At 43.6% G+C, this 9,465-nt stretch overlaps 7 non-coding genes and 3 pseudogenes across 7 annotated transcripts; all 10 read right to left on the bottom strand.

The window, feature by feature from the left end:
- Positions 1–459: 459 nt before the first annotated feature.
- LOC142507177 (5S ribosomal RNA) lies at positions 460–578 on the bottom strand. Its single transcript, XR_012805439.1, has one exon. It is a non-coding gene; the product is annotated as a 5S ribosomal RNA (ribosomal RNA).
- A 1,047-nt stretch (positions 579–1,625) lies between these two features.
- LOC142512621 (5S ribosomal RNA) lies at positions 1,626–1,746 on the bottom strand (annotated as a pseudogene).
- Positions 1,747–2,427: 681 nt separating this feature from the next.
- LOC142506850 (5S ribosomal RNA) lies at positions 2,428–2,546 on the bottom strand. The gene has a single exon (XR_012805125.1). It is a non-coding gene; the product is annotated as a 5S ribosomal RNA (ribosomal RNA).
- Positions 2,547–3,228: 682 nt separating this feature from the next.
- On the bottom strand, positions 3,229–3,346 carry LOC142511027 (5S ribosomal RNA; annotated as a pseudogene).
- A 686-nt stretch (positions 3,347–4,032) lies between these two features.
- Positions 4,033–4,151, bottom strand: LOC142507835 (5S ribosomal RNA). Its single transcript, XR_012806077.1, has one exon. It is a non-coding gene; the product is annotated as a 5S ribosomal RNA (ribosomal RNA).
- A 682-nt stretch (positions 4,152–4,833) lies between these two features.
- Positions 4,834–4,952, bottom strand: LOC142517043 (5S ribosomal RNA). The gene has a single exon (XR_012812805.1). It is a non-coding gene; the product is annotated as a 5S ribosomal RNA (ribosomal RNA).
- A 680-nt stretch (positions 4,953–5,632) lies between these two features.
- LOC142513705 (5S ribosomal RNA) lies at positions 5,633–5,751 on the bottom strand. The gene has a single exon (XR_012809636.1). It is a non-coding gene; the product is annotated as a 5S ribosomal RNA (ribosomal RNA).
- A 681-nt stretch (positions 5,752–6,432) lies between these two features.
- LOC142507172 (5S ribosomal RNA) lies at positions 6,433–6,551 on the bottom strand. Its single transcript, XR_012805434.1, has one exon. It is a non-coding gene; the product is annotated as a 5S ribosomal RNA (ribosomal RNA).
- A 686-nt stretch (positions 6,552–7,237) lies between these two features.
- On the bottom strand, positions 7,238–7,356 carry LOC142509926 (5S ribosomal RNA). Its single transcript, XR_012808071.1, has one exon. It is a non-coding gene; the product is annotated as a 5S ribosomal RNA (ribosomal RNA).
- A 683-nt stretch (positions 7,357–8,039) lies between these two features.
- LOC142512192 (5S ribosomal RNA) lies at positions 8,040–8,163 on the bottom strand (annotated as a pseudogene).
- Between the last annotated feature and the right edge of the window lie 1,302 nt (positions 8,164–9,465).

The raw sequence follows: 9,465 nt of genomic DNA, 5'->3' as shown, positions 1-9,465 counted from the left end.
TTTAATGAGTTAACCGTCTCCGGATTAATCTGCTTCATACCCTTCTCGTACAGAACCGGCTCACAACAACAAAAAATCGCTAAATGTTCCCAGTAAATAGAAAAAAATAAAAGAACAAATAGCGAATGTAAAGCTATTATTATTCCTGGATACGATAAAATAGAACCGGAATCGAATTCGAACTTCCTAACCGGAATCGATTTCGAACTTAACAGAAGCGGAAAATCGCAAATTAAGGGTCTAGAGAAGGAATTCGGCTAAAATCTCGCCAGCTCTTTGCCGAGTAATGAGTCTCGCTCGTTTTCCCGTTTACAATCAAATTGGCCTACAATTATGTCCAAATCCGGCACTGCCCGAGCTACTTGATTTCACATGTCTTATCTGGTCCCGATCGATTCGATGATTTGAGCCAAAAATCTCAGTCAACAAGTAATCAATCAAAAATAGAAAACACGAAAAGGGGTGCAACACGAGGACTTCTCTGGGTGTCACCCATCCTAGTACTGCCCTCGCCCAAGCACGCTTAACTTCGGAGTTCTGATGGAATCCGGTGCATTAGTGCTGGTATGATGGCAACCGACATTGAGTGGGATGTTTATTCTTTAAACCCTCTAGTACGTGTGGAGCGGACGGCAATGGACAACACGCGGTACTGCTCTCCCCCAATCAGAACCAAGAAGTTAAGCGTTCTGGCGCGATGGCAAAGCTAGGATGGGTGATCTCCCTGGTAAGTGCTTGTGTCGCGATCGTTTACGTAAATTATGGATAAAACTGTCGAAATAATTGTTTTTAATGAGTTAACCGTCTCCGAAGTAATCTGCGTCATACCCCCCTCCCACAGAACCGGCTCACGACAACAAAAATCGCTAAATGTTCTTAGAAAATAGAAAAAAAATAAGAAGAAGAAATAGTGAATGTAAAGCTATTATTATGCCTGGGATACGATAAATAAAACCGAATCGAATTTCGAACTTCCTTAGCGGATTTCTCGAGGAAACAGAAATTTAACAGAGGAGGAAATTGCAAATTAGAGGGTCTTAGAGAAGGAATTCGGCTAAAATCTCGCCAGCTCATTGCCGAGTAATGAGTCTCGTTCGTTTGCCCGTTTACAATCAAATTAGCCTACATTTTGTCCAAATCCGACAGTGCCCGAGCTACGTTGATTTCACATATCTAATCTGGTCCGATCGAGATTCAGATGATTTGAACGAAAATCATCTGTCAACAAGTAATCAATCAAAAATTGAAAAACACAAATGGGGTGCAACACGAGGACTTCCCAGGGGGTTACCCATCCTAGTAATGCTCTCGCCCATTCACGCTTAACTTCGAAGTTTTGATGGGACCTGAGGAAACAGAAACTTAACAGAAAAGAAAATCGCAAATTAGAGGGTCTTAGAGAAGGAATTCGGCTAAAATCTCGCCAGCTCTTTGCCGAGTAATGAGTCGTCGTTCGTTTGCCCCGTTTACAATCAAATTGACCTACATTTATGTCCAAATCTGGCACTCTGGCCCCCGAGCTAACGTTGATTTCACATGTCTTATCTGGTACCGATCGAGATTCAAATGATTTGAGCCTAAAATCGTCATCACAAGTAATCATTTAAAAATAGAAAAACACGAAAGGTGTGCAACACGAGGATTCCCAAAGGGGTCACCCATGCCTAGTAGTGCCCCTCGCCCAAGTACGCTTAACTTCGGAGTTCAGATGGGATCCGGTGCATTAGTGCTGTTATGATGGCACCCGACATTGAGTGGATGTTTATTCTTATATCCCTCTAGTACGTGTGAAGCGGACGGCAATGGACAACACGCGGTACTGCTCTCCCCCAATCAGAACCATGAAGTGAACCGTTCTAAGCGCGATGGCAAAAGCTAGGATGGGTGACCCTCCCTAGGAAGTCCCGTGTCACGAAGGTTTACGTAAATTATGGAGTAAAAACAGTCGAAATATTGTTTTAATGAGTTAACCGTCTCTGGAGTAATCTGCGTCATACCCTTCCGCACAGAACCGCTCACGACAACAAAAATCGCTAAATGTTCCCAGTAAATAGAAAAAAAATAAGAATAACAAATAGCGAATGTAAAGCTATTATTATGCCTGGGATACGATAAAATGGAACCGGAATCGAATTTCGAACTGCTTAAGTAGATTTCTCGAGAAACGGAAGCGTAACAGAGCTGTAAGCGCAAATTAGAGGTTCTTAGAGAGGGAATTCGGCTAAAATCTCGCCAGCTAATTGCGAAGCAATGAGTCTCCATTCGTTTGCCCCGTTTACCATCAAATTAGGTCACAATTTTGTCCAAAGCCAGCCGTGCCCGAGCTACGTTCATTTCACATGTCTTATCTGGTCCCGATCGAGATTCAGATGATTTGAGCCGAAAATCGTCAGTCAACAAGTAATCAAAAATAGAAAAACACGAAAAGGGGAGCAACACGAGGACTTCCCAGGGGGTCACCCATCCTAGTACTGCTCTCGCCCAAGCACGCCTAACTTCGGAGTTCTGATGTGAACCGGTGCATTAGTGCTGGTATGATCGCACCTGACATTAAGTGGGATGTTTATTCTTATATCCCTCGAGTACGTGCGGAGCGGGCGGCGATGGACAACACGCGGCACTGCTCTCGCCCAATCAGAACCATGAAGTTAAGCGTTCAGGCGCGATGGCAGAGCTAGGATGGGTGACCTCCCTGAGAAGTCCTCGTGTCGCGACCGTTTACGTAAATTAGGGATAAAACAATCGAAATAATTGTTTTTAATGAGTTAACCGTCTCCGGATTAATCTGCGTCATACCCTTCCGCACAGAACCGGCTCACGACAACAAAAATCGATAAATGTTCCACAAAAATAGTAAAAAAATAAGAAGAATAAAATAGCGAATGTAAAGCTATTATTATGCTTGGGATACGATAAAATGGAACTAGAATAGAATTTCAAACTTCCTAAGCGGATCTTTCGAGGAAACAAAACGTTAACAAGAACTGTAAATCGCAAATTAGAGGGTCTTAGAGAAGGAATTCGGCTAAAATCTCGCCAGCTCTTTGCGGAGCAATGAGTCTCGTTCGTTTGCCCATTTACAATCAAATTAGGCTACAATTTTGTCCAAACTCGGCAGTGCCCGAGCTACGTTGATTTCACATGTCTTATCTGGTCCGATCGAGATTCAAATGATTTGAGCCAAAAATCGTCTGTCAACAAGTAATCAAAAATAGAAAAACACGAAAAAGGATGCAACACGAGGACTTCCCAGGGGGTCACCCACCCTGGTACTCTCCCGGCCAAGCACGCTTAACTTCGGAGTTCTGATGATATCCGGTGCGTTAGTGCTGATATGATCGCACGTGACATTGAGTGCGATGTTTATTCTTATATCCCTCGAGTACGTGTGGAGCGGGCGGCGATGGACAACACGTGGCACTGCTCTCGCCCAATCAAAACCATGAAGTTAAGCGTTCTGGCGCGATGGCAGAGCTAGGATGGGTGACCTCCCTGGGAAGTCCTCGTGTCGCGACCGTTTACGTAAATTAGGGATAAAAACAGTCAAAATAATTGTTTTAATTGAGTTAACCGTCTCCGGAGTAATCTGCGTCATACCCTTCAGCACCGAACCGGCTCACGACAACAAAAATCGCTACATGTTCCCAGAAAATAGAAAAAAAAAATAAGAAGGAAAAAATAGCGAATATAAAGCTATTATTATGCCTGGGATACGATAAAATGGAACCGGAATCGAATTTCGAACTTCCTAAGCGGATTTTTCAAGGAATCGCAAGCTTAACAGTAGCGGAAAATCGCAAAGTTGAGGGATTTAGAGAAGGAATTCGGCTAAAATCTTTCCAGCTCATTGCGGAGTAATGAGTTTCGTTCGTTTGCCCGTTTACAATCAAATTAGCCTACAATTTTGTCCAAATCCGGCAGTGCCCGAGCAACGTTGATTTCACATGTCTTATCTGGTTCTGATCGAGATTCAAATGATTTAAGCCAAAAAACGTTTGTCAACAAGTAATCAAAAATAGAAAAACACGAAAAAGGATGCAACCCGAGGACTTCCCAGGGGGTCACCCACCCTGGTACTGCTCTCGTCCAAGCACACTTAACTTCGGAGTTCTGATGAGATCCGGTGCGTTAGTGCTGATATGATCGCACGCGACATTGAGTGGGATGTTTCTTCTTATATCCCTCGAGCACGTTTGGAGCGGGCGGCGATGGACAACACGCGGCACTGCTCTCGCCCAATCAAAACCATGAAGTTAAGCGTTCTGGCACGATGGCAGAGCTAGGATGGTGACCTCCCTGGGAAGTCCTCGTGTCGCGACTGTTTACGTAAATTATGGCTAAAACAGTCGAAATAATTGTTTTTAATGAGTTAACCCTCTCCGAAGTAATCTACGTCATACCCTTCCGCACAGAACCGGCTCACGACAACAACTATCACTAAATGTTCCCAAAAAATAGATAAAAATAAGAAGGAAATAACGAATGTAAAGCTATTATTATGCCTGGGACACGGTAAAATGTAACCGGAATCGAATTTCGAACTTCATAAGCGGATTTCTCGAGGAAACGGAAGCTTAACAGAAGCGGTAAATCGCAAATTAGAGGGTCTTAGAGAAGGAATTTAGCTAAAATCTCGCCAACTCTTTGCGGAGTAATGAGTCTCGTCCGTTTGCCCGTTTACAATAAAATTAGCCTACAATTTTGTCCAAATCCGGCAGTGCCCGAGCTACGTTGATTTCACATGTCTTATCTGGTCCCGATCGAGATTCAGATGATTTGAGCCGAAAATCGTCTGTCAACAAGCAATCAATAAAAAATTAAAAAACAAGAAAAGTGGTGCAACACGAGGACTTCTTAGGGGGTCACCCATCCTGGTACTGCTCTCGCCCAAACGCGCTTAACTTCGGAGTTCTGATGGGATCCGGTGCATTAGTGCTGGTATGATCGCACCCGACATTGAGTGGGATGTTTATTCTTATATCCCTTGAGTACGTGTCGAGCGGGCGACGATGGACAACACGCGGCACTGCTCTCACCCAATCAGAACCATGAAGTTAAGCGTTCTGGCGCGATGGCAGAGCTAGGATGGGTGACTTCCATGGTAAGTCCCCGTGTCGCGATTGTTTACGTAAATTATGGATAAAACAGTCGAAATAATTGTTTTTAATGAGTTAACCAACTCCGGAGTAATCTGCGTCATACCCTTCAGCATAGAACCAGCTCATGACAACAAAAATCGCTCAATGCTCCCAGAAAATAAAAAAAAAAAGATGAAAATAGCGAATGTAAAGCTATTATTATGCCTGTGATACGATAAAATGGAACCGGAATCGAATTTCGAACTTCCTAAGCGGATTTTTCGAGGAATCGCAAGCTTAACAGAAGCGGAAAATCGCTAATTTGAGGGTCTTAGAGAAGGAGTTTGGCTAAAATCTCGCCAGTTCATTGCGGAGTAATGAGTCTCGTCCGTTTTCCCCCGTTTACAATCAAATTATCCTACAATTTTGTCCGAATCCAGCTGTGCCCGAGCCACGTTGATTTCACATGTCTTATCTGGTCCCGATCGAGATTCAGATGATTTGAGCCGAAAATCGTCTGTCAACAAGTAATCAAAAATAGAAAAACAGGAAAAGGGGTGCAACACGAGGACTTCCCAAGGGGTCATCCATCCTAGTACTGCTCTCGCCCAAGCACGCTTAACTTCGGAGTTCTGATGGGAACCGGTGCATTAGTGCTGGTATGATCGCACCCGACATTGAGTGGAATGTTTATTCTTATATCCCTTGAGTACGTGTGGAGCGGGCGACGATGGACAACACACGGAACTGCTCTCGCCCAATCAGAACAATGAAGTTAAGCGTTCTGGCGCGATGGCAGAGCTAGGAGGGGTGACATCCATGGGAAGTCCTCGTGTCGCGATCGTTTACGTAAATTATGGCTAAAACACTCGAAATAATTGTTTTTAATGAGTTAACCGTCTCCGGAGTAATCTACGTCATACCCTTCCGCACAGAAACGGCTCACGACAACAAAAATCGTTAAATGTTTTAAAAAAATAGATAAAAAAAGAAGAAGAAAATAACGAATGTAAAGCTATTATAATGTCTGGGATACGATAAAATGGAACCGGAATCAAATTTCGAACTTCCTAAGCGGATTTCTCGAGGAAACGGAAGCTTAACAGAAGCGGTAAATCGCAAATTAGAGGGTCTTAGAGATGGAATTCGTCTAAAATCTCGCCAGCTCATTGCGAAGTAATGAGTCTCGTTCGTTTGCCCGTTTACAATCAAATTAGGTCACAATTTTGTCCAAATCCAGCAGTGCACGAGCTACGTTGATTTCACATGTCTTATCTGGTCCCGATAGAGATTCAGATGATTTGAGCCGAAAATCGTCTGTCAACAAGTAATCAAAAAAAGAAAAACACGAAAAGGAGTACAACACGAGGACTTCCCAGGGGGTCACCAATCCTAGTACTTCTCTCGCCCAAGCACGCTTAACTTCGGAGTTCTGATGGGATCCAGTGCATTAGTGCTCGTATGATCGCACCTGACATTGAGTGGGATGTTTATTCTTATATCCCTCGAGTACGTGTGGAGCGGGCGGCGATAGACAACACGCGGCACTGCTTTCACCCAATCAGAACCATGAAGTTAAGCATTCTGGCGTGATGGCAGAGCTATGATGGGTGACCTCCCTGAGAAGTCCTCGTGTCGCGACCGTTTACGTAAATTAGGGATAAAACAGTCGAAATAATTGTTTTTAATGAGTTAACCGTCTCTGGATTAATCTGCGTCATACCCTTCCGCACAGAACCGGCTCACGACAACAAAAATCGATAAATGTTCCACAAAAATAGAAAAAAATAAGAGGAAGAAAATAGCGAATGTAAAGCTATTATTATGCCTGAGATACGATAAAATGGAACCGGAATCGAATTTCAAACTTCCTATGCAGATTTTTCGAAGAAACGGAAGTTTAACAGAAGCGGTAAATCGCAAATTACAAGGACTTAGAGAAGGAATTCGGCTAAAATCTCGCCACCTCATTGCGTAGTTATGAGTCTCGTTCGTTTGCCCGTTTACAATCAAATTAGCCTACAATTTTGTCCAAATCCGGCAGTGCCCGAGCTACGTTGATTTAACATGTCTTATCTGGTCCCGATCGAGATTCAGATGATTTGAGCCGAAAATCGTCTGTCAACAAGCAATCAATAAAAAATTAAAAAACACGAAAAGGGGTAAAACACGAGGACTTCCCAGGGGGTCACCCATCCTGGTACTGCACTCGCCCAAGCGCGCTTAACTTCGGAGTTCTGATGGGATCCGGTGCATTAGTGATTGTATGATCGCACCCGACATTGAGTGGGATGTTTATTCTTATATCCCTTGAGTACGTGTGGAGCGGGCGACGATGGACAACACGCGGCATTGCATTCACCCAATCAGAACCATGAAGTTAAGCTTTCTGGCGCGATGGCAGAGCTATGATGGGTGACTTCCATGGTAAGTCCCCGTGTCGCGATCGTTTACGTAAATTATGGATAAAACAGTCGAAATAATTGTTTTTAATGAGTTAACCGTCTCCGGAGTAATCTGCGTCATACCCTTCAGCACAGAACCGGCTCATGACAACAAAAATCGCTCAATGCTCCCAGAAAATAGAATAAAAAATATGTTGAAAATAGCGAATGTAAAGCTATTATTATGCCTGTGATACGGTAAAATGGAACCGGAATCGAATTTCGAACTTCCTAAGCAAATTTTTCGAGGAATCGCAAGCTTAACAGAAGCGGAAAATCGCTAATTTGAGGGTCTTAGAGAAGGAATTTGGCTAAAATCTCGCCAGTTCATTGCGGAGTAATGAGTCTCGTCTGTTTGCCCCCGTTTACCATCAAATTAGCCTACAATTTAGTCCAAATCCGGCAGTGCCCGAGTTACGTTGATTTCACTTGTCTTATCTGGTCCTGATCGAGATTCATATGATTTGAGCCGAAAATCGTCTGTCAACAAGTAATCAAAAATAGAATAACACGAAAAGGGGTAAAACACCAGGACTTCCCAGGTGGTCGGGTCACCCATCTTAGTACTGCTTTCGCCCAAGCACGCTTCACTTCGGAGTTCTGATGGGATCTGGTGCATTAGTGCTGGTATGATCGCTCCCGACATTGAGTGGGATGTTTATTCTTATATCCTTCGTGTACGTGTGGAGCGGACGGCGATGGACAACACGCGGCACTGCTCTCGCTCAATCAGAACCATGAATTTAAGCGTTCTGGCCCGATGACAGAGCTAGGATGGGTGACCTCCCTGGGAAGTACTCGTGTCGCGACCGTTTACGTAAATTATGGCTAAAACAGTCGAAATAATTGTTTTTAATGAGTTAACAGTCTCCGGAGTAATATGCGTCATACCCTTCCGCACAGAGCTTGCTCACGACAACAAAAATCGATAAATGTTCCCAAAAAATAGATAAAAAAAGATGGAAATAACGAATGTAAAGCTATTATTATGCCAGGGATACGATAAAATGGAACTGAAATCGAATTTCGAACTGCCTAAGCGGATTTTTCGAGGAAACGAAAACTTAACATAAGCGGTAAATCGCAAATTAGAGGGTCTTAGAGAAGGAATTCGGCTAAAATCTCGTCAGCTAATTGCGAAGTAATGAGTCTCGTTCGTTTGCCCGTTTACAATCAAATTAGGTCACAATTTTGTCCAAATCCAGCAGTGCCTGAGCTACGTTGATTTCACATGTCTTATCTGGTCCCGATCGAGATTCAGATGATTTGAGCCGAAAATCGTCTGTCAACAAGTAATCAAAAATAGAAAAACACGAAAAGGTGTACAACACGAGGACTTCCTCTCGCCCAAGCACGATTAACTTCGGAGTTCTGATGGGATCCGGTGCATTAATGCTCGTGTGATTGCATCCGACATTGAGTGGGATGTTTATTTTTATATTCCTCGAGTACGTGTGTAGCGGGCGGCGATGGACAATACGCGGCACTACTTTCGCCCAATCTGAACCATGAAGTTAACCGTTCTGGCGCGATAGCAGAGCTAGGATGGGTGACCTCGATGGAAAAACCTCGTGTCGCGACCGTTTACGTAAATTATGGATAAAACAGTCGAAATAATTGTTTTTAATGAGTTAACCGTCTCCGGAGTAATCTGCGTCATACTATTCCGCACAGAACCGGCTCATGACAACAAAAATCGCTAATTGGAACCGGAATCAAATTTCAAACTTCCTAAGCAGATTTTTCGAGGAAACAGAAGCTTAACAAAAGCGGTAAATCGCAAATTACAGGGTCTGACAGAAGGAATTCGGCTAAAATCTCGCCACCTCATTTCGCAGTAATGAGTCTCGTTCATTTGCCCGTTTACAATCAAATTAGCCTACAATTTTGTCCAAATCCGGCAGTGCCCGAGCTACGTTGATTTCACATGTCTTATCTCGTCC

This window comes from Primulina tabacum, chromosome 10 (genome assembly GCF_025594145.1).
Source record: "Primulina tabacum isolate GXHZ01 chromosome 10, ASM2559414v2, whole genome shotgun sequence".
NCBI lineage: Eukaryota > Viridiplantae > Streptophyta > Magnoliopsida > Lamiales > Gesneriaceae > Primulina > Primulina tabacum.
Note: the sequence above shows the minus strand (reverse complement) of the source record. Positions and strands in the feature narration are given on the sequence as shown.